Consider the following 19,641-nt stretch of genomic DNA (forward strand, 5'->3'; position numbering starts at 1 on the left):
GCATTGTATGTTTGCAAAGAAGCTGCTGCCAAGGTTTGTAGATCACTTCTGACAAAGTCTTATAATTAAAGGTTGGGTGGGCGAGATAGCAGTACTCTTACGAAAAGCTAAAGAGGCCAACATTTGTTTCAAAATAGACACATGAGTAATTGGAGTAACAGGCAGCATCTCTACATACATCGGTCGGGTAGACTCGACCCGAAACATCACCCATTCCTTCTATCCAATGAAACTGCCTGTCCTGCTGACTTACTCCTGCATTTTCTGTCTATCTTCGGTTTACATAGAAACATAGAAACATAGAAATTAGGTGCAGGAGTAGGCCATTCGGCCCTTCGAGCCTGCACCGCCATTCAATATGATCATGGCTGATCATCCAACTCAGTATCCCGTACCTGCCTTCTCTCCATACCCCCTGATCCCCTTAGCCACAAGGGCCACATCTAACTCCCTCTTAAATATAGCCAATGAACTGGCCTCAACTACCTTCTGTGGCAGAGAGTTCCAGAGATTCACCACTCTCTGTGTGAAAAAAGTTCTTCTCATCTCGGTTTTAAAGGATTTCCCCCTTATCCTTAAGCTGTGACCCCTTGCCCTGGACTTCCCCAACATAGCCTGTCCAACCCCTTAAGAATTGTGTAAGTTTCTATAAGATCCCCTCTCAAACTTCTAAATTCTAGAGAGTATAAACCAAGTCTATCCAGTCTTTCTTCATAAGACCGTCCTGACATCCCAGGAATCAGTCTGGTGAACCGTCTCTCTCTGCACTCCCTCTATGGCAATAATGTCCTTCCTCAGATTTGGAGACCAAAATTGTACGCAATACTCCAGGTGTGGTCTCACCAAGACCCTGTACTGCAGTAGAACCTCCCTGCTCCTATACTCAAATCCATTTGCAATGAAAGCTAACATACCATTCGCTTTCTTTACTGCCTGCTGCACCTGCATGCCTACCTTCAATGACTGGTGTACCATGACACCCAGGTCTCACTGCATCTCCCCCTTTCCCAATCGGCCACCATTTAGATAATAGTCTGCTTTCCCGTTTTTGCCATCAAAATGGATAACCTCACATTTATCCACATTATACTGCATCTGCCAAACATTTGCCCACTCACCCAGCCTATCCAAGTCACCTTGCAGTCTCCTAGCACCCTCCTCACAGCTAACACCGCCCCCCAGCTTAATGTCATCTGCAAACTTGGAGATATTCCCTTCAATTCCCTCATCCAGATCATTAATATATATTGTAAATAGCTGGGGTCCCAGTACTGAGCCTTGGGGTACCCCACTAGTCACTGCCTTTAAACCAGCATCTGCAGTTCCTTCCTACACATTTGTTTCATAACTTACTTAGTCTGGTCTTATAGAGATGTATAAAATCAGGAGAGGAATAGATCGGGTAGACACACAGAGTAGTCTCTTGCCCAGTGTAGGGGAATCGAGAACCAGAGGACATAGGTTTAAGGTGAGGGGGGAAAGATTTAAAATGAACCTGAGGAGCAACCTTTTCACACAAAGGGTGGTGGGTGTATGGAATGAGCTACCGGAGGAGGTAGTTGGGACTATCGCAACGTTTAAGAAACCGTTGGACGGGGATATGGATAGGACAGGTTTAGAGGGATATGGGCCAAATGCAGGCAGGGGGGACTAGTGTAGATGGGACCTGTTGACATGGGACATGGTGTGGGTAAGTGGGCAGAAGGGCATGTTTCCACACAGTAAGACTCTGTGACTCTACAGCAAGAATGATAGTCGAGGTAGACTTCCTACTTTACTATTCCCTGTGTCAAAAATGCTTAACAGGTGGAAGAGAAGGGGCAAGGTGATGGGAGATAGTTAAATTATTGGAATTAAGAAAGAAAATCCATAATATGTGGGAATGAATTCAGGCCTGCCCAAGGCTCGCCCTAACAAAAGGTTTGATGCTATTTTATATGCAAATGTTCCTCTTTGATTATGCCTTCGCTGCCACATAACAAAATATTTCTTTCCCTGTGAAAAAGCAGATTATTGACGCCTTTTAAAGCAATTGGCAAGATAAGAATCCTTCTACACACTCCGATCGAAATATCACCCATCCTTTTTCTCCAAAGATGCAGCCTGACCCATTGAGTTACTCCAACATTTTGTGTCTATCTTCCGTGTAAACCGGCATCTGCAGTTCCTTCCTACACATCGCTTGACTGATACTGTACATGTATGTGCATAACCTCTCTTCAGTTGATCAACCCATATACAATGGGCCACTAAAATGGAGACACATGAAACTGCAGATGCTGCAATCTTGAGCAAAGCACAAAGTACTGGAGGAGCTCAGTGGACTGGTAGCATCTCTCGATGAAGCTCCAAGTCGGGATCTTTCTTTGGTCTCTTGGGCCATGTTTACTTATCAATCACTTACAATGCCATTTAAACTCAATTGGATTCCACAGTGACATCTATTCAGGTGGCTGACAACCTTTGGTCTATAGTCCTGTATCCACAAGAAAAACCTCCCTTTGTACATTGAGAACCCAAAATCCTGTTCATTCATTTCTAGAAGACCTTTCCCCTTGCACAATCTGATGTGGTAATCTGTAATGCGAATTTACCACTGTTGTCATTTAAAAAATATATATAATGGGGTCACAGTTTAAGAATAAGAGGGAAGTCTTTTAGGACCGAGATGAGAAAATCATTTTTTACACAGAGAGTGGTGAATCTGTGGAATTCTCTGCCACAGAAGGTAGTTGAGGCCAGTTCATTGGCTATATTTAAGAGGGAGTTAGATGTGGCTCTTGTGGCTAAGGGGATCAGGGGGTATGGAGAGAAGGCAGGTACAGGATACTGAGTTGGATGATCAGCCATGATCATATTGAATGGCAGTGCAGGCTCGAAGGGCCGAATGTCCTACTCCTGCACCTATTTTCTATGTTTCTATGTTTCTATAATGCAAGGAACTGCAAATGCTGGTTTATGCCGCAGATAGACACAAAATTGCTTGAAATAGATACAAAGTGCTGGAGTAACCCAACGGGTCAGGCAGCATCTCTGGAGAAAAGGAATAGGTGATATTTTCGGTGGAACCCTTCTTCAGGCTGAAATTATTATGTAATGGTCCTAATAGAGACTTCCTTCCAATACTGAGAACATTGACAACTTCTCAATAAAAGCAGCATTTTCCCACTCCAGGTATTGTAACCAATTTTGGATCCAATCCATAGCCCGGAACCTCGGATCTTTTATACTGAGTCCATCCCTGAATCTGGGACAAAAAATAAAATGTGTCTCATGATTAATTCCCAGCATGAGGGTGTAATTACCGCTGCTTAGAAACTCCTAACCACAGGAATAATAATCTGTGAAAGAAAGGAAAGATACTTATTATGTAATTCAATGACGGTGATACTTTCTTGTCACATGTAACGAGGTACAGTGACATTCTTTGTTTTGCACACAATCTGGTAAAATCATACAACCGACCTCACCTCGGCAGTGCACAAAGAGCCACCACGTTCCTGGTGCCAACAAAAATACAACAAAATTCACACTGAGGTTGGAGAGCAAATGAAACTCGCAGCCAGTGGTGGTGGTGGAGGCAGATACAACAGTGAGATTTAAGAGGCTTGTAGATAGGCACATGGATATACAGGGAATGAAAGGGAATGGAATATGGAGGCATATGGATCATGTGTTGGAAGAGGAACCATAGAATATAGGTGCATGAGTAGGCCATTCAGCCCCTTGAGCCAACCCCTCGAGCCACTCACAATATGATCATGTCTGATCATCCAGAATCAGTACCCCCTTCCTGCATTCTCCCCATATCCCTTGATCCTTCTTATAGAAACTTACAAAATTCTTAAGGGGTTGGACACGCTAGATGCAGGAAGATTGCTCCCGATGTTGGGGAAGTCCAGGACAAGGGGTCACAGCTTAAGGATAAGGGGGAAATCCTTTAAAACTGAGATGAGAAGAACTTTTTTCACACAGAGAGTGGTGAATCTCTGGAACTCTCTGCCACAGAGGGTAGTCGAGGCCAGTTCATTGGCTATATTTAAGAGGGAGTTAGATGTGGCCATTGTAGCTAAGGGGATCAGAGGGTATGGAGAGAAGGCAGGTACGGGATACTGAGTTGGATGATCAGCCATGATCATATTGAATGGCGGTGGAGGCTCGAAGGGCCGAATGGCCTACTCCTGCACCTAATTTCTATGTTTCTATGTTTCTATGATTCCGTTAGCCCAAAGAGCTAAACCTAACTCTCTTGAAAACATCCAGTGAATTGGCCTCCACTGCCTTCTGTGGCAAATAATTCCACAGATTCGCAAATCTCAGGGTGAAAAAGTTTTTCCTCATCTCAGTCCTAAATGGCCTACCCCTTATTCTTAAACTGTGATCCCTGGTTGTGGACTCCCCCAACATTATTCCTGCATCTAGCATGTCCAATCCCTTCAGAATTTTAAATGTTTCTATAAGATATCCTCTCATCCTTCTAAATTCCAGTGAATACAAGCCCTATCTACCCATTTTTTCATCATATGTCAATGTGGCCATCCTGGGAATTAACCTGGTGAAAATGAGTTTAACTAGGTATCTGTCACAGTCTGCCCTCTCCTCATTCTCATCCACTTCACCTCCCAGTACTTTTCCACCAGTCCCTCCTTCTCCTCGCCTGCCACTCCCCTCTCATCAGCCTAACTCTCCTCACCTGTTGCCTCTGATCACCTATTAACCCGGTATATAGACTCTCCTCACCGTTCACACAGCGCCAGATTGTTCTCAGCATTCATGCAAGACTCTCCAACGCTTTCCCGACTGCCTACACGGATTCGAACCTGCCTGCCCCTGACCATTCCGTCCTGTCGTCTTCCCGGATATCACCTCAGCCTTCTGTCCCCGACCTCCTGGTTTCTGTCTGCCTCTCTCCTGGGCTGTTGGTGTATCCCTGCAACGGCCCCTCGACTTCCTGCCTGGATTTGACTCTCCTTTCGTCTGTCCCTCGCTGGTTTGTTTGCATTGTGTGTTGGATCTCCTGGTTACCGGACCTTCCGCTACCCCGACTACGTCTCCTGCCTGCCCCTCTTCGGAACCCTCGCTCAATCCTGAGCCTCTGTGTGAGTACGGTGTACCCATTCCTGTGTTACTACTCTGTGTTACAGTATCGTTATAAGGTTCATTACCAATTATACCTGCCTGATTCTGTGCTGTTATTGGGTCCAAGCTATACCCATTACAGGTATCATGTTTGGCACAGACTTTGTGGGGCGAAGGGACTGTTTCTGTGCTGTATTGTTCTATGTTATAAAATCTGGTTTGGGCAGAATGGGCATGACAGGTCAATTGACCTCCTCCTATGATTCTAAGAGTTGGGGCTCCTGGTTTAGTTCAGTTTAAAGAAACAGCGTGTAAACAATTCCTTTGGCCCACCGAATCCGTGCCGACCAGCGATCACCGCAAGCTAACACTATCCTACATACTAGGGTCAATTTACAGTTTTTACCAAAGCCAAATAGACTACAAACCTATACGTCTTTGGAGTGTGGGAGGAGACTGGTGCAACCAAAGGAAAAGCACGCGGTCACGGGGAGAACCTAATACTCCGTACATACAGCACCCATAGTCAGGATCGAACCCGGGTCTCTGGCGCTGTAAGGCAGCAACTCTACCACCGTGCTGTCACTTAAGGGCCTGTCCCACTTACGTGACTTTTCAGCAACTGTCTTCGACCTTCAAGCTCGAGGGCACTCGCCTGAAAAACCTCGAGCTGGATCGACCGTCAGCGATGAAACCGCGAGCTGGATCGATCGTCAGCACACGCACGCACACACACACACACACCACACACACACACCACACACACACACCACACACACACCACACACACACACACACACACACACACACACACACACGCAAAAACACGCAAAGGCGGGGGCCAGGGAAAGCGGGGGAGCGCTCTCTGAAATTCACACCCGCAATGAACAGGAAGGTAAAAGATGGCTGACACAGTCTCCTTTAGAGAACGGGGAGGGGGGAGAGAAGGCAAGAGAAGGGTAGAGAAGGAGGTAGAAGGGGAGGAGAAGGAGTGGAGTGGAGACACTTTTAAGAAGCCAGACAACTTTTAATAAAGTTTAGCGGGCATTTAACATTACCAGTCGGTTTTCCTTGATTCTGAAAACTCCAATGAGCCAATTAAAATGCCTGGTCAGCAAAGGAGATTGCCTATGGCTACCTCGACTGCCTATAACTACATGGCGACCAATACCACTGCGCTATGAGTTCAAAAGAACCATGCTGACCAATTTTTACTTGACCAAACAGAGGTCGCAAGTTTGCGGGAACTTCTCTCGAGCATGAAGGAGAGTTACAGTGACCTCCTAGGACCACGTGTCGACCATGCAGCGAATTTGAGTCGAGAGCAAACTCTTCTAAACTGGCAAATTAGGTTGCCATAGTGGGACAGGCCCTTAAAGCTACTTTTGATGATGGTGTTGATGAAATCCTTTAATGTGCTTCGATCCATCTCTTTGCAGAAGACCCAGTGCAGTTTGTACACTTGCTTGGGGACGCAGGGACACCTGTTTGGATTGAAACTAAACTCTGGGCTATATTGAATAATGGGAACAGAGAGAGAAAAAAATGCATTTATTAATGAATAAGTAAACTCAGTTGTTACATCAAGGGCTGTTTCTCAAAAGGTTAGCGTAATATTTAACCTCTGTTTGTCTAGCAAAGCTCGTTTTGATTAATATTTTTCTCACGAATCTGCCTGGAAATTTAATGCATTTAATCATCAAAATTCACCAAATACTGTGATCTTTTTCATTGGAGAGTGCCTCTGTGGGTAACAGATTGAATTCTGTTTCCCGCCAGGGGGTAAGATTATCATATATAATTTTTGCTCTCTGCTACCTGCAGCTCTTCCCAATTGGGTATTAAAGGCAAATGTTGTTTTTAGTTTTAGAGATACAGCGGGGAAACAGGCAATTTACGATCAGCTCATTAACACTATCCTACACACACTAGGGACACAAAGCTGGAGTAACTCAGTGAGTCAGACAGCTTCTCTGAAGAAAAGGAGATGTTGTCTGACCCACTGAGTTACTCCAGCTATTTGTGTCTGTCTTTGGTTTAATCCAGCATATGCCGTTCCTTCCTACACTATTTACAATTATACCGAGCCAATTAACCTACAAACCCGCATGTCTTTTGAGTGTGGGAGGAAACAGAAGATCTCGGAGAAAACTCACACAGGTTATGGGGAGAACGTACAAACTCCTTACGGACAGCACCCGCAATCATTATTTAACCCGGGTTTCTGGCGGTGTAAGGCAGCAACTCTTCCGCTGTGCCACCATGACGCTCGTCATTGTCTTTGCAAAGATTTATGTTTTGCCCCTGTGGTCGTTCTTTGGCAGCAGAAATTCTAGATTTGGAAAATTTAGGTTTCTCCAAAGACGTACAGGTTTGTAAGTTTAATTAACCATATAACCATATAACAATTACAGCATGGAAACAGGCCATCTCGACCCTTCTAGACCGTGCCGAACACATAATCTCCCCTAGTCCCATATACCTGCGCTCAGACCATAACCCTCCATTCCCTTCAGATTCAGATTCAGATTCAATTTTAATTGTCATTGTCAGTGTACAGTACAGAGACAACGAAATGCATTTAGCATCTCCCTGGAAGAGCGACATAGCAAACGATTTGAATAAATAATAATAAGTGTCCGGGGGGGGGATGGTGATTGGCAGTCACCGAGGTACGTTCCCTTCCCATCCATATAACTATCCAATTTATTTTTAAATGATAAAAACAAACCTGCCTCTACCACCTTCACTGGAAGCTCATTCCACACAGCTACCACTCCCTGAGTAAAGAAGTTCCCCCTCATGTTACCCCTAAACTTCAGTCCCTTAATTCTCAAGTCATGTCCCCTTGTTTGAATCTTCCCTACTCTCAGTGGGAAAAGCTTTTCCACGTCAACTCTGTCTATCCCTCTCATCATTTAAAAAACCTCTATCAAGTCCCCCCTTAACCTTCTGCGCTCCAAAGAATAAAGCCCTAACTTGTTCAACCTTTCTCTGTAACTTAGTTGCTGAAACCCAGGCAACATTCTAGTAAATATCCTCTGTACTCTCTCTATTTTGTTGACTTGGTATAAATGTAACTTGTCCCTAGTGTGTGTGTGTAGGATAATGTTAATGTGTGGGGATCGCTGATCGGTACGGACTCGGTGGGCCGAAGGGCGTGTTCCTGTGCTGTATGTCTGAACTACACAAAAGTAAACTAATGGTTGCCATTTGGGAAAATAACGTGTGCAGCCTGGGACTTCTTGGTGCCTCTCGGTGGGGTGTCAGGGACTGAGATGACTTCTGATCTGTGCAATACACCTCCGCTGTGGATCGGGCGAATGGTATATCAATAGAAGTGTTTTTGAACGTGTGGCTTACATCTATGGGATGCAAGCAGAATAGGCTGATCATGGTGTGAACCACTGTGCAAAGTCACTTTGATGCCAGAACGCGAGCTGTAGTTGAGTTTATTGTCACTTGCGGTCTTGGGTGGAGCTGTTCTCAAACCAAGCTGTGATGCATCCTGATAAATGCTTTCTACTGCGCATCTGCAGAAGTTGGTGAGAGTGGCAGGCAACGAAAAGTTCAGTGTTGTCCCTGCCGACTGAACAGAATGTTCAGTGAAACACAAAGCGGTGGAGGAACTCAGCGGGTCAGGCAGCATCTGCGGAGGGAATAGGCAGGCGATGTTTTGGGACTATTCTTCAGACTGAAGGTAGTAGGGAGGGGGAAAGCTGGAAAAGAGGTGGGAGCGGGACAAAGCCTGGCAAGTAATGGGCGGATACAGGTGATGAGCAGAAGGCCCAAGATTCCAGTATCTGAAGTTGTTTTTATTTTCTGTTCATCAGTTTGTGCAGAGGTTAGAACAACACGGGAGCAAAGCAGATCCTACAGGTTAAACTAATGAACAAGAGGATAGGGAGGAGGTGAAATGGTGTAACCTCCTGCAAGGTTACTTTGATCTCTCCCTCTCCCTCTCCCTCTCCCTCTCCCCTCTCCCTCTCTCCTCTCTCTCCCTCTCTCCCCTCTCTCCCTCTCCCTCTCCCTCTCCCTCTACCATAAAATTACGCCATTGTGTTCTTTTCTGACATGTAGCCATTGACCAGAGGTGCCTGCACTAGCCATACGCAGCTGTTACTTTGATGATCACCAACCAGGAAATCGGTGCGCTGCCTACATTTCAAGGACTGGTTGAGGGTTAATCAAAGATCATGATTCCCAAGCCTGTATTCAGGGCTAAACAGTGTGCAAAACTGTGGCCCAGGGTTATGGGCTGTGCAATCCGGTCTGGATTGGAGAGAGAGTGAGGAGGTAGGGAGAGAGTGAGAGATGGGGGGGAGTGTAAGAGAGGAGGGAGAAAGAGGAGGGGAGGGAGAGAGAAAAAGCGAGAGAGAGAACGAGAGAGACAGAGATATGATGTAAGGCATTATGCAGTGACTATGGGTTGTGCAATCCAGCCTGGCTTCACACTGTTTTCATCCTCAGGCATGAAGAAAGTTCCCTGATATTTGTTTGGCAAGCCTAGATGCAAGTGGTAATGGTTTTCTACAAATTAGCTCCCCTGGAAACAGGCTCATCAGTAACTGTCAGGCAGTGTAGCTACAGGCAGGTCAGTGAATTAATACATCCTATTGTAATTTGCATTTGATTGACTTAATTAATTACAGACACATTTATTGTTGCAACAGATTTTAACACTTATTGGTTAATTTACAGTTTTACAGTGGATGCGGATGTCAAACAAAAAAAAACTGCTTACCAATGAAGTAAACTAAGTAAAATGAAGAAATAAGGAACTGCTGGTGCTGGTTTATCAATACAATCGCAGATACAAGGTCACTACACAGTCCAAAACATTATAAAGTACTCCATGGTGGTGCAGCGGTAGAGTTGCTGCCTTGCAGCACCAGAGACCTGGGATCGATCCTGACTATGGGCACTGTCTGTACGGAGTTTGTACGTTCTCCCCATGACCTGCGTGGGCTTTCTCCAAAATCTTCAGTATCATTCCACATTCTTCTGCTTTCTAACGTCATGTTCTATGTTCTGCATTCTACATTCTATGTTCTACATTCTATGTTCCATGTTCTATGTTCTACATTCTGCATTCTATGTTCTGCATTCTATGTTCTATGTTCTACATTCTATGTTCCATGTTCTACATTCTATGTTCTACATTCTATGTTCTGCATTCTACATTCTACGTTTTATGTTCTACATTCTATGTTCTACATTCTATGTTCTACATTCTACATCCAGAACAAGGGGTCACAGTTTAAGGATAAGGGGGAAATCTTTAGGACCGTGATGAGGAAAACATTTTTCACACAGAGAGTGGTGAATCTCTGGAACTCTCGCCACAGGAGGTAGTTGAGACCAGTTCATTGGCTATATTTAAGAGGGAGTTAGATGTGGCCCTTATGGAGAGAAGGCAGGTACAGGATACTGAGTTGGATGATCAGCCATGATCATATTGAATGGCGGTGCAGGCTCGAAGGGCCGAATGGCCTACACCTGCACCTGTTTTCTATGTTTCTATGTTTCTGCATTCTATGTTCCATGTTCTCTATGTTCTATATGTTCTATGTTCTACATTGTAACTTCTATATGTTCTATGTTCAACATTCTATGTTTTGCATTATACATTCTATGTTCTGCATTATACATTCTACATTCTATGTTCTACATTCTATGTTCTGTGTCCTATGTTCTATGTTCTTGCTGTGCACAGTTGATATATGTTTGCACAATAAATATAATCTTTCCATCAAAGCATGTTAAAGCTAAACGATTATCATGAAAATCTTGGCCTTGGCAGAGAATAGGCTACACATTCAATGTTGCAATTATTATTGGTAAGACTCATTCATAACTGCTATTTTAATAAAAGTTTTGACTCTCTTTTAAATTTGCTATGATCTATTAGGCAAACACTGAGGTGAATTTGCAATATATGTTCATAAATCAACATTCGCTGGAGTGTTTTGCTAGTTTGTGTGCATTGCCAGTTTTTGATATCAAGGTACTTTTGCGCAAATACTGAAATCCAAAGTAGACTTGGCATTGGTTGCTATAGTTCATTGGCAACATAAGTAGAGATAAGAACTGGTTGGCTTTCCGGCCCTATATCCTTCACTGCCATTCAATAAGATCCGATCTGATTGCTGGCATAAACTTCACTTCCCTAATTAATTCCCATTAACCATTGATTCCCATGTGGTCTGGTAATCTGTTCATCTCACCCTTGGCAACATTGTGCACGGCTCAATTGTAATCATGTATTGTCTTTCCGCTGACTGGATAGCTGGCAACAAAAAGCTTTTCACTGTACCTCGATGACTAAACTAAATCAATCTTGAATAGGGTTCAGAACAGGGCAGCACAGTGGTGCTACGGTAGAGTTGCTGCCTTACAGCGTCAGAGATCCAGGTTTGATCCTGACTATGAGTGATGTCTGTACGGAGTGTGCATCTTATCCCTGTGATAAAGTGGGTTTTCTCCAGGTGCTCCAGTTTCCTCCCACACTCTGAAGATGTTCAGGTTTGTAGGTTAATTGTCTTTGGTAATAAAGTTACAAATTGTCCCTAGCATGTAGATAATGTTAGTGTGCAGGGTGATCGATTGTTGGCATGGACACAATCGGCCGAAGGGCCTGTTTACACTCTATCTCTAAAGTCTTACCTACAGCCCACAATGTTTGCGCCGAACATGATGCCAACTTAGACTGAACTCATCTGCCTGTACATGATCCATATACCTTTATTCCATGCTCTTCCATGTGACTGTCTAAAAGCCTCTTAAACTGGGGGCAAAAAGGTTCAGGTTTAGGGTTAGGTTTATCAAGTCATGTGTATCGTGGCATAGTGAAAAGCTTTGTTTTGCCTACAAATCAACATTAAACTTTAAAGAAAAATCTGTTCTCCATCAAAAGGATCAATAATGGAACAGTCATAGTTATAGTGTGGAAATAGACCCTTCGGCCCAACTTGGGACAACAGATGGCACAATGGGCTAAGTGTTCGGCTGGCAACCGGAAGGTAGCCGGTTCGAATCCCGCTTGGAGTACATACTGTCGTTGTGTCCTTGGGGTAAGACACTTCACCCACCTTTGCCTGTGTGTAAATGTAATGTAATTATGTGAAGCACTTTGGGGTCAATGCAAGTTGACTAAAAATGTGCTATATAAATAAGATTATTAATTATTAATTAATTAACTTGCCCACACCGGCCAACATGTCACAACTACAATACAATACAATATTTATTGAATGTCATTTAAACCTCAGTGAGGCTCAAACAAAACTGTTTCTACAGCCATACAAACAAAAAAACGATTCATACAAGACACACAACCAATTAAATTCACACAAACATCCATCACAGTGAATCTCCTCCTCACTGATGGAAGGCAAAGTAATTTCTCTCCCCTGCTCTCCATTTTACTCCCGATGTTGAAGCCCCAGGCGGGCGATGGTAAGTCCCACGACCATTTTAGGCCGAGCCGGGCGATGTACGGCCCCGCTCCGGGTCGTTCCAACCCGCGACACGGGCTGGAGAAGTTGCGTTGCAGGAGCTCCAAAAAGCAGCCTCTCACCTGGACCCACGAGCTCCCGATGTCCCAGTCCACCGGACCTGCGGCTGCAGCTGGAGCCTCCAAGCCCCGGGGTCGGGCCGCAGCAGCGAGCCACCACCGCTCCCCATGCTCCGAGGCCGGCCAGCCCCACGATGGTAAGTCCGCAGCTCCGCAGGCTCCGTGACTGGAGCCCCCAGGTCGTTCTAGCTGGAGGCCGCTCCATGGTGCTAGGCCCCAATGACAACGGAGACCCGACAGGAAAAAGGTCGGGTCTCCCGTGCAGGAAAGAGATTTTTTTAAGTTTCCCCCTCCCCGCCCCCCACATAAACACAGTTTAAAAACAGTATTAAAAAAAAAACACAACTACATTTAACTAGACAAAAAAAATTTAAAAAGACAGGCTGTAGGGGCTGCTGCAACAGTGTCACGCCACCAACCGGTTCCCAGTCCACAGTGTGACCCGGACACAACACTAGTCCCACCTGCCTACGTTTGGTCCATATCCCTCCAAAACCTGGTCTATCCATGTACCTGTCTAACTGTTTCTTAAATGTTGGGATGGTCCCTGCCTCAACTACCTCCTCTGGCAGCTTGTTCCACACACCCACCCCCCCTTTGTGTAAAATATTTACCCCTCGGATTCCTATTAAATCTTTTCCCCTTCACCTTGAACCTATATCCTTTGGTCCTCGATTCACCTACTCTGGGCAAGAGACCTGATCTATTCCTCTCATGATGTTATACACCTCAATAAGATCACTCCTCATCCTCCTGCACTCCCAAGGAATGGAGCCCCAGCATACTCAACCTCTCCCTATAGCTCAGAACCTCTAACCCTGGCAACACCCTTGTAAATCTTCTCAGTACCCTTTGCAGATTGACAACATCTTTCCTATAACATGGTGCCCAGAACTGAACACAATATTCTAAATGTGGTCTCACCAATGTCTTATACATCTGCAATATAACCTCCAAACTTCTATAGCGAACAATCTGACTGATGAAGGCCAAGGTGCCCAATGCCTTGTTGACCAGTCGTTAATATGTAATGTTTGTGTTAATATCGTTTATGTGAATATCATAAAGCTGTAGCAGTGAAGGACTACCCAACATGTTCCCTAGCGTTCTTCCCCAACATGTTCTTCTCCAGGGAGACATAAAATACCGCAGACGCTTAAATCTTGAGCAAAAAAACAATGTGCTCAACGGGTCGGGCAACATCTGTGTGGGGAGAGGTACAGACAGTATTTTGGTCAGGATGCTCCTCGGTTTAATAGCTAATCAAACATGTAGTTCACATGGCAATCTCGGCAAACCCTCTAGTTTTGTTTATTATTACAGTCACCTGTAACCAGGTACAGTGAAAAGCTTTTTTGTTGCATGCTATCCAGCCTAAAGGGGAAATGATAGTGTAAATGTATATCCTTTGCTCAGGGTAGGGGAATTAAAAGCCAGGTGATATACATTTAAGGTGAGAGGGGCAAGATTTATTCTGAACCTGAAGGGCATCTTTTCCACTCAGTTCCATTGAAAGTAGGGAAGATTCAAACAAGAGGACATGATTTGAGAATTAAGGGACAGAAGTTTATGGGTAACATGAGGGGGAACTTCTTTACTCGGAGAGTGGTAGCTGTGTGGAATGAGCTTCCAGTGGAAGTGGTGGAGGCAGGTTCGATTTTATCATTTAAAAATAAATTGGATAGGTATATGGACGGGAAAGGAATGGAGGGTTATGGTCTGAGTGCAGGTAGATGGGACTAGGTGAGATTAAGTGTTCGGCACTGACTAGAAGGGCCGAGTTGGCCTGTTTCCGTGCTGTAATTGTTATATGGTTATATAGTATATGGAATAAGTTGCCAGAAAAGATGGTTGAAGCAGTTACCATAACAACATTGAGTCTGTTTTGCTTATTTAGAGACACAGCGCAGAAACAGGCCTTTTGGCCGCACCAGCCAGCGATCTCCATGCACGAACACTATCCTATACACGAGGGACGACTTACAATTGTTATCGAAGCTAATTTACCTTCAAACTTGGAGTGTGGGAGGAGACCGGAGCACCCAAAGCCAACCCGCGCGGTCACTGGGAGAGCGTACAAGCTCCGTACAGACAGCACCCGTAGTCAGGATCGAACCCGAGTGTCTGATGCTGTGAGGCAGCAACTCTACCGCTGCGCCACCATGCCGACCCCTTGAAAAAACACTTGAACAGGTACATGGATAGGATAGGTTTTTGAGGGATATGGGCCAAACGCAGGCAAATGGGCCAGGCATTCAGCTTGGAATGTTGGTTGTGTTGAGTGGTCTGATTCCATGTTGTAATGACTCTATGATTCTACGATTCTAAAGAGTCAGCATAACGTTTGTGCTTGAGTGACATATCTGAGACCTAAACTCACAAACTTCCCACTCAGAAATGAGCGACTTGGACCCATAGTCTCTTGCCCAGAGTAGGGGAATCAATAACTAGAGGACATTAGTTAAGTTGAGGGGAGAAAGATTTAATAGGATTTAATAAATTATGCACAAAAGGATTGTGAGTGTATGGAACGAGCTGCCAGTGGAGGCAGATGAGGGGCTATCTCAACATTTATTCCTTGGACTATAGGAGGATCAGGGTTGATCACATAAAGGTGTACAAAATCATGAGAGGAATAGTTGAATTTGAAGTTACCTATTAATATACATCTATCCTAATCCATTCTATCATTAAACATCAGAAATGTGAAATGATCTATTAATAAACATCTGCTTAAAATAATACCAGAGAAACATAGAAACATATAAATGAGGTGCAGGAGTAGGCCATTCGGCCCTTCGAGCCTGCACCGCCATTCAATATGATCATGGCTGATCATCCAACTCAGTATCCCGTACCTGCCTTCTCTCCATACCCCCTGATAGCCACAAGGGCCACATCTAACTCCCTCTTAAATATAGCCAATGAACTGGCCTCAACTACCCTCTGTGGCAGAGAGTTCCAGAGACTCACCACTCTCTGCGTGAAAAAAGTTCTTCTCATCTCGGTTTTAAAGGATTTCCCCTTTATCCTTAAGCTGTGACCCCTTGTCCTGGACTTCCCTAACATCGGGAACAATCTTCCTGCATCTAGCCTGTCCAACCCCTTAAGAATTTTGTAAGTTTCTATAAGATCCCCTCTCAATCTTCTAAATTCTAGAGAGTATAAACCAAGTCTATCCAGTCTTTCTTCATAAGACAGTCCTGACATCCCAGGAATCAGTCTGGTGAACCGTCTCTGCACTCCCTCTATGGCAATAATGTCCTTCCTCAGATTTGGAGACCAAAACTGTACGCAATACTCCAGGTGTGGTCTCACCAAGACCCTGTACAACTGCAGTAGAACAAATACAATTCCCACAAAGAGTGTATAAAATCATGAGAGGAATAGTCTTTTGCACAGAGTAGGTGAATCGAGAACCAGAGGACATGGGTTTAACGCGGGGGTGCAAAGATTTAATAGAAATCTGGGAGGGTAACTTTTTCACGCAAATGATGATGGATGTATGGAACGAATTACCAGCGGAGGTAGTTGAGGCAGGTTTATATAGAAACATAGAAAATAGGTGCAGGAGTAGGCCATTTGGCCCTTCGAGCCTGCACCGCGATTCAATATGATCATCGCTGATCATCCAACTCTGTATCCTGTATCTTATTACCATATAACCATATAACAATTTACAGCACGGAAACAGGCCATCTCGACCCTTCTAGTCCGTGCTGAACACATATTCTCCCCTAGTCCCATATACCTGCGCTCAGACCATAACCTTCCATTCCCTTCCCGTCCATATAACTATCCAATTTATTTTTAAATTATAAAAACGAACCTGCCTCCACCACCTTCACTGGAAGCTCATTCCACACAGCTACCACTCTCTGAGTAAAGAAGTTCCCCCTCATGTTACCCCTAAACTTCAGTCCCTTAATTCTCAAGTCATGTCCCCTTGTTTGAATCTTCCCTACTCTCAGTGGGAAAAGCTTTTCCACGTCAACTCTGTCTATCCCTCTCATCATTTTAAAAACCTCTATCAAGTCCCCCCCTTAACCTTCTGCGCTCCAAAGAATAAAGCCCTAACTTGTTCAACCTTTCTCTGTAACACTCTGTACCTGCCTTCTCTGTACCTGCCTTCTCTCCATACCCCCTGATCCCTTTAGCCACAAGGGCCACATCTAACTCCCCCTTAAATATAGTCAATGAACTGGCCTCAACTACCTTCTGTGGCAGAGAATTCCACAGATTCACTACTCTCTGTGTGTAAAATGTTTTTCTCATCTTGGTCCTAAAAGATTTCCCCCTTATCCTTAAACTGTGACCCCTTGTGACTTCCCCAACATCGGGAACAATCTTCCTGCACCTAGCCTGTCCAACCCCTTAAGAAGTTTGTAAGTTTCTATGAGATCCCCCCTCAATCTTCTAAATTCTAGCGAGTTTAGAGGGATATGGCCCAAGCGCAGGCAGGTGGGACATGTTGGGCGGTGTGGGCAAGTTGGGCCGAAGGGCGTGTTTCCGTACTCTATGGCTCTATGAATCTATGAGACACTGGGGGCATGAATTACCACTTCAATTTCTCCATTTACCCTGTTTAGATATTATTCCATCTTGCTGAAAAGTGCCATTTTGACTCATGAACGTCATGTTTATGTTCTGATGCTCTTCTAAAGTTGAGCAATGGTCCCAAGCCGTGCTCCCAATGGGAATAAAAGTCACAGGTTGACCAGCGGACAACAAAATGTCAAACAGGAATAAACACACAAATATCACTGCGAAGACGGTGTACGTATGGTGACGTTACCAGCTCTGGCTTCTGCTGTGCATCCACCTGTGGAGATTAATATTTACAGTTTGCCCTTTGCCCTATTTTCTTGAAAATAATCAAATATTTTAGCAAACACCACATGCATATATGCAGGGCATGCTCGTGAATATTTCCAACCTGCTTTTTCTCTTAATAATCTCATTTCAGTCTGTTCCAGTTTCCTCACTGCTCCAGTATGATATCCGTGACTTGGTTCTGCTGCATACCTGAGGGCTGATTCAATGAAAATGTGCTCTCCTGTGACTTCTTTTAACGAGTCTTCGCTATAAAGGCCAGGAAATAATGGAAAGCACACCTGTGTGTGATTGTTGATGAGCTCCCCCACTTAGGCTCGAATGCATCGCACAAAAAAACGGGGTTCATAGTTCATAAATTCGTAAGTGATAGGAGCAGGATTAGGCCATTCGGCCCAACGTCTATTCCACCATTCAATCATGGATGATCTGACTCTCCCCCCTCAAACCAATTTGCCTGCCTTCTCCCCATACGCCCTGACACCCGTACTAATCCCTTAGCTGGGCCTGTGCTTTTGTCCCGATGAGGTCCATCTTCAGGTTTAGATTTAAATCGCTGCTCCCAGCCCCAAACAAAGCTGCCTTCTCCCACATCTGGTGAGGCCACATTTAGAGTATTATGTTCAGTTTTGGACACCATGTTATGGGAAAGATGTTATCAAGTTGGAAAAGGTGCAGAGAAGATTTACGAAGATGTTTCCGGGACCCCAGGGCCTGAGCAATAGGGAGAGGTTGAGCAGGCTAGGACTCCATGCCTGGAGCGCAGGAGGATGAGGGGCGATCTTACAGAGTTGTATAAATTCATAAGATAGATCAAGTAGAATCTCTTGCCCAGAGCAGCGGAATCAAAAACCAGAGCACATGGGTTTAAGGTAAATGGGAAAAGATTTAATAGGAACCTAACCTGCAACTTTTTCACACAAAGGTTGAAGGGTGTATGGAGCTGCTGGATGAGGTAGTTATGGCAGGTACTATCGCAATGTTTAAGGCAGGCACATTTAGACAGGTACATGGATAGGGCAGGTTTAGAGGGATATGGGCCAAACATGGACCAGTGGGACTAGTGTACATGGAACATATTGGTCGGTGTGGGCAAGGAAGGCTAATGGGCCTGTTACCGCCCAGTATGACTTTATGACCAGGGTTCCCCACACTGGGCCTGTTCGTTTGTTCTGATGAGTTCCATCCTCAGGGTTTGATTTAAATAGGTCTTCCAGCCCAAATGTGCAGGAAGGAACTACAGATGCTGGTTTACACCGAAGAAAAGGCACAAAATACTGGAGTAACTCAGCGGGACAGGCAACATCTCTGGAGAGAAGGAATGGATGACTTTTTGGGTCAAGACCAGGAAGGGTCTCGACCTGAAACATCACCCATTCCTTCTCTCCAGAGACGCTGCCTGTCCCGCTGAGTTGCTCCAGCATTTTTGTACTATCTTCCGTGCTCCAGCCCACCCTGCAAACAAAACTGCCTTCTCCCACATCTGGCAGCACTTACCAAGAAATGAGAGACTCCACCTGTGTTGTACTCTTCGGGAAGTTATTATTCCAGGTTACATTTTCCCTGGCTCGCTTCAAGGTGTTCTGGTCTCTTAGTTTTTAGGCTGGGTATCATCAGTTGAAAGTAAATTTAAACTGAAAGGAATATTGGGTGGAGCAGAGAATCTGGAGAGTTTAGTTTAGTTTCGAGACACAGCCCATTGAGACCGCACTAACCAGCGATCACCCCATGCAGTAATAATAATAATAATAATAACTTTATTTATAAAGCGCTTTTAGACAACATCAGTTACCACAAAGTGCTGTACATGGGAAATCAACAAAAAGTTATTACAAACTACTAAAAACCATTAAGACGACAGGACTATAAAAACAGTAAAAAATTAAAAGACATTAAAAGCACTAAAACAGGAACAATGTCTCAGCCAATGTCGAAAGCCAGTGAATAAAAGTGAGTTTTTAGGGAGGATTTAAAGATGGACAGTGAAGGGGCCTGTCTGATCTGCAGCGGCAAGGTGTTCCAGAGTGCCGGGGCAGCAACAGAAAAGGCTCTATCCCCTCTGAGCTTCCGCTTAGACCTTGGTACCTCAAGGAGCAGCTGATCCGCTGACCTGAGGCACCGGGTAGGAGCATATAGGTGGAGCAGCTCAGAGA

Source organism: Leucoraja erinacea, chromosome 5 (assembly GCF_028641065.1).
Source record: "Leucoraja erinacea ecotype New England chromosome 5, Leri_hhj_1, whole genome shotgun sequence".
Classification (NCBI taxonomy): Eukaryota; Metazoa; Chordata; class Chondrichthyes; order Rajiformes; family Rajidae; genus Leucoraja; species Leucoraja erinaceus.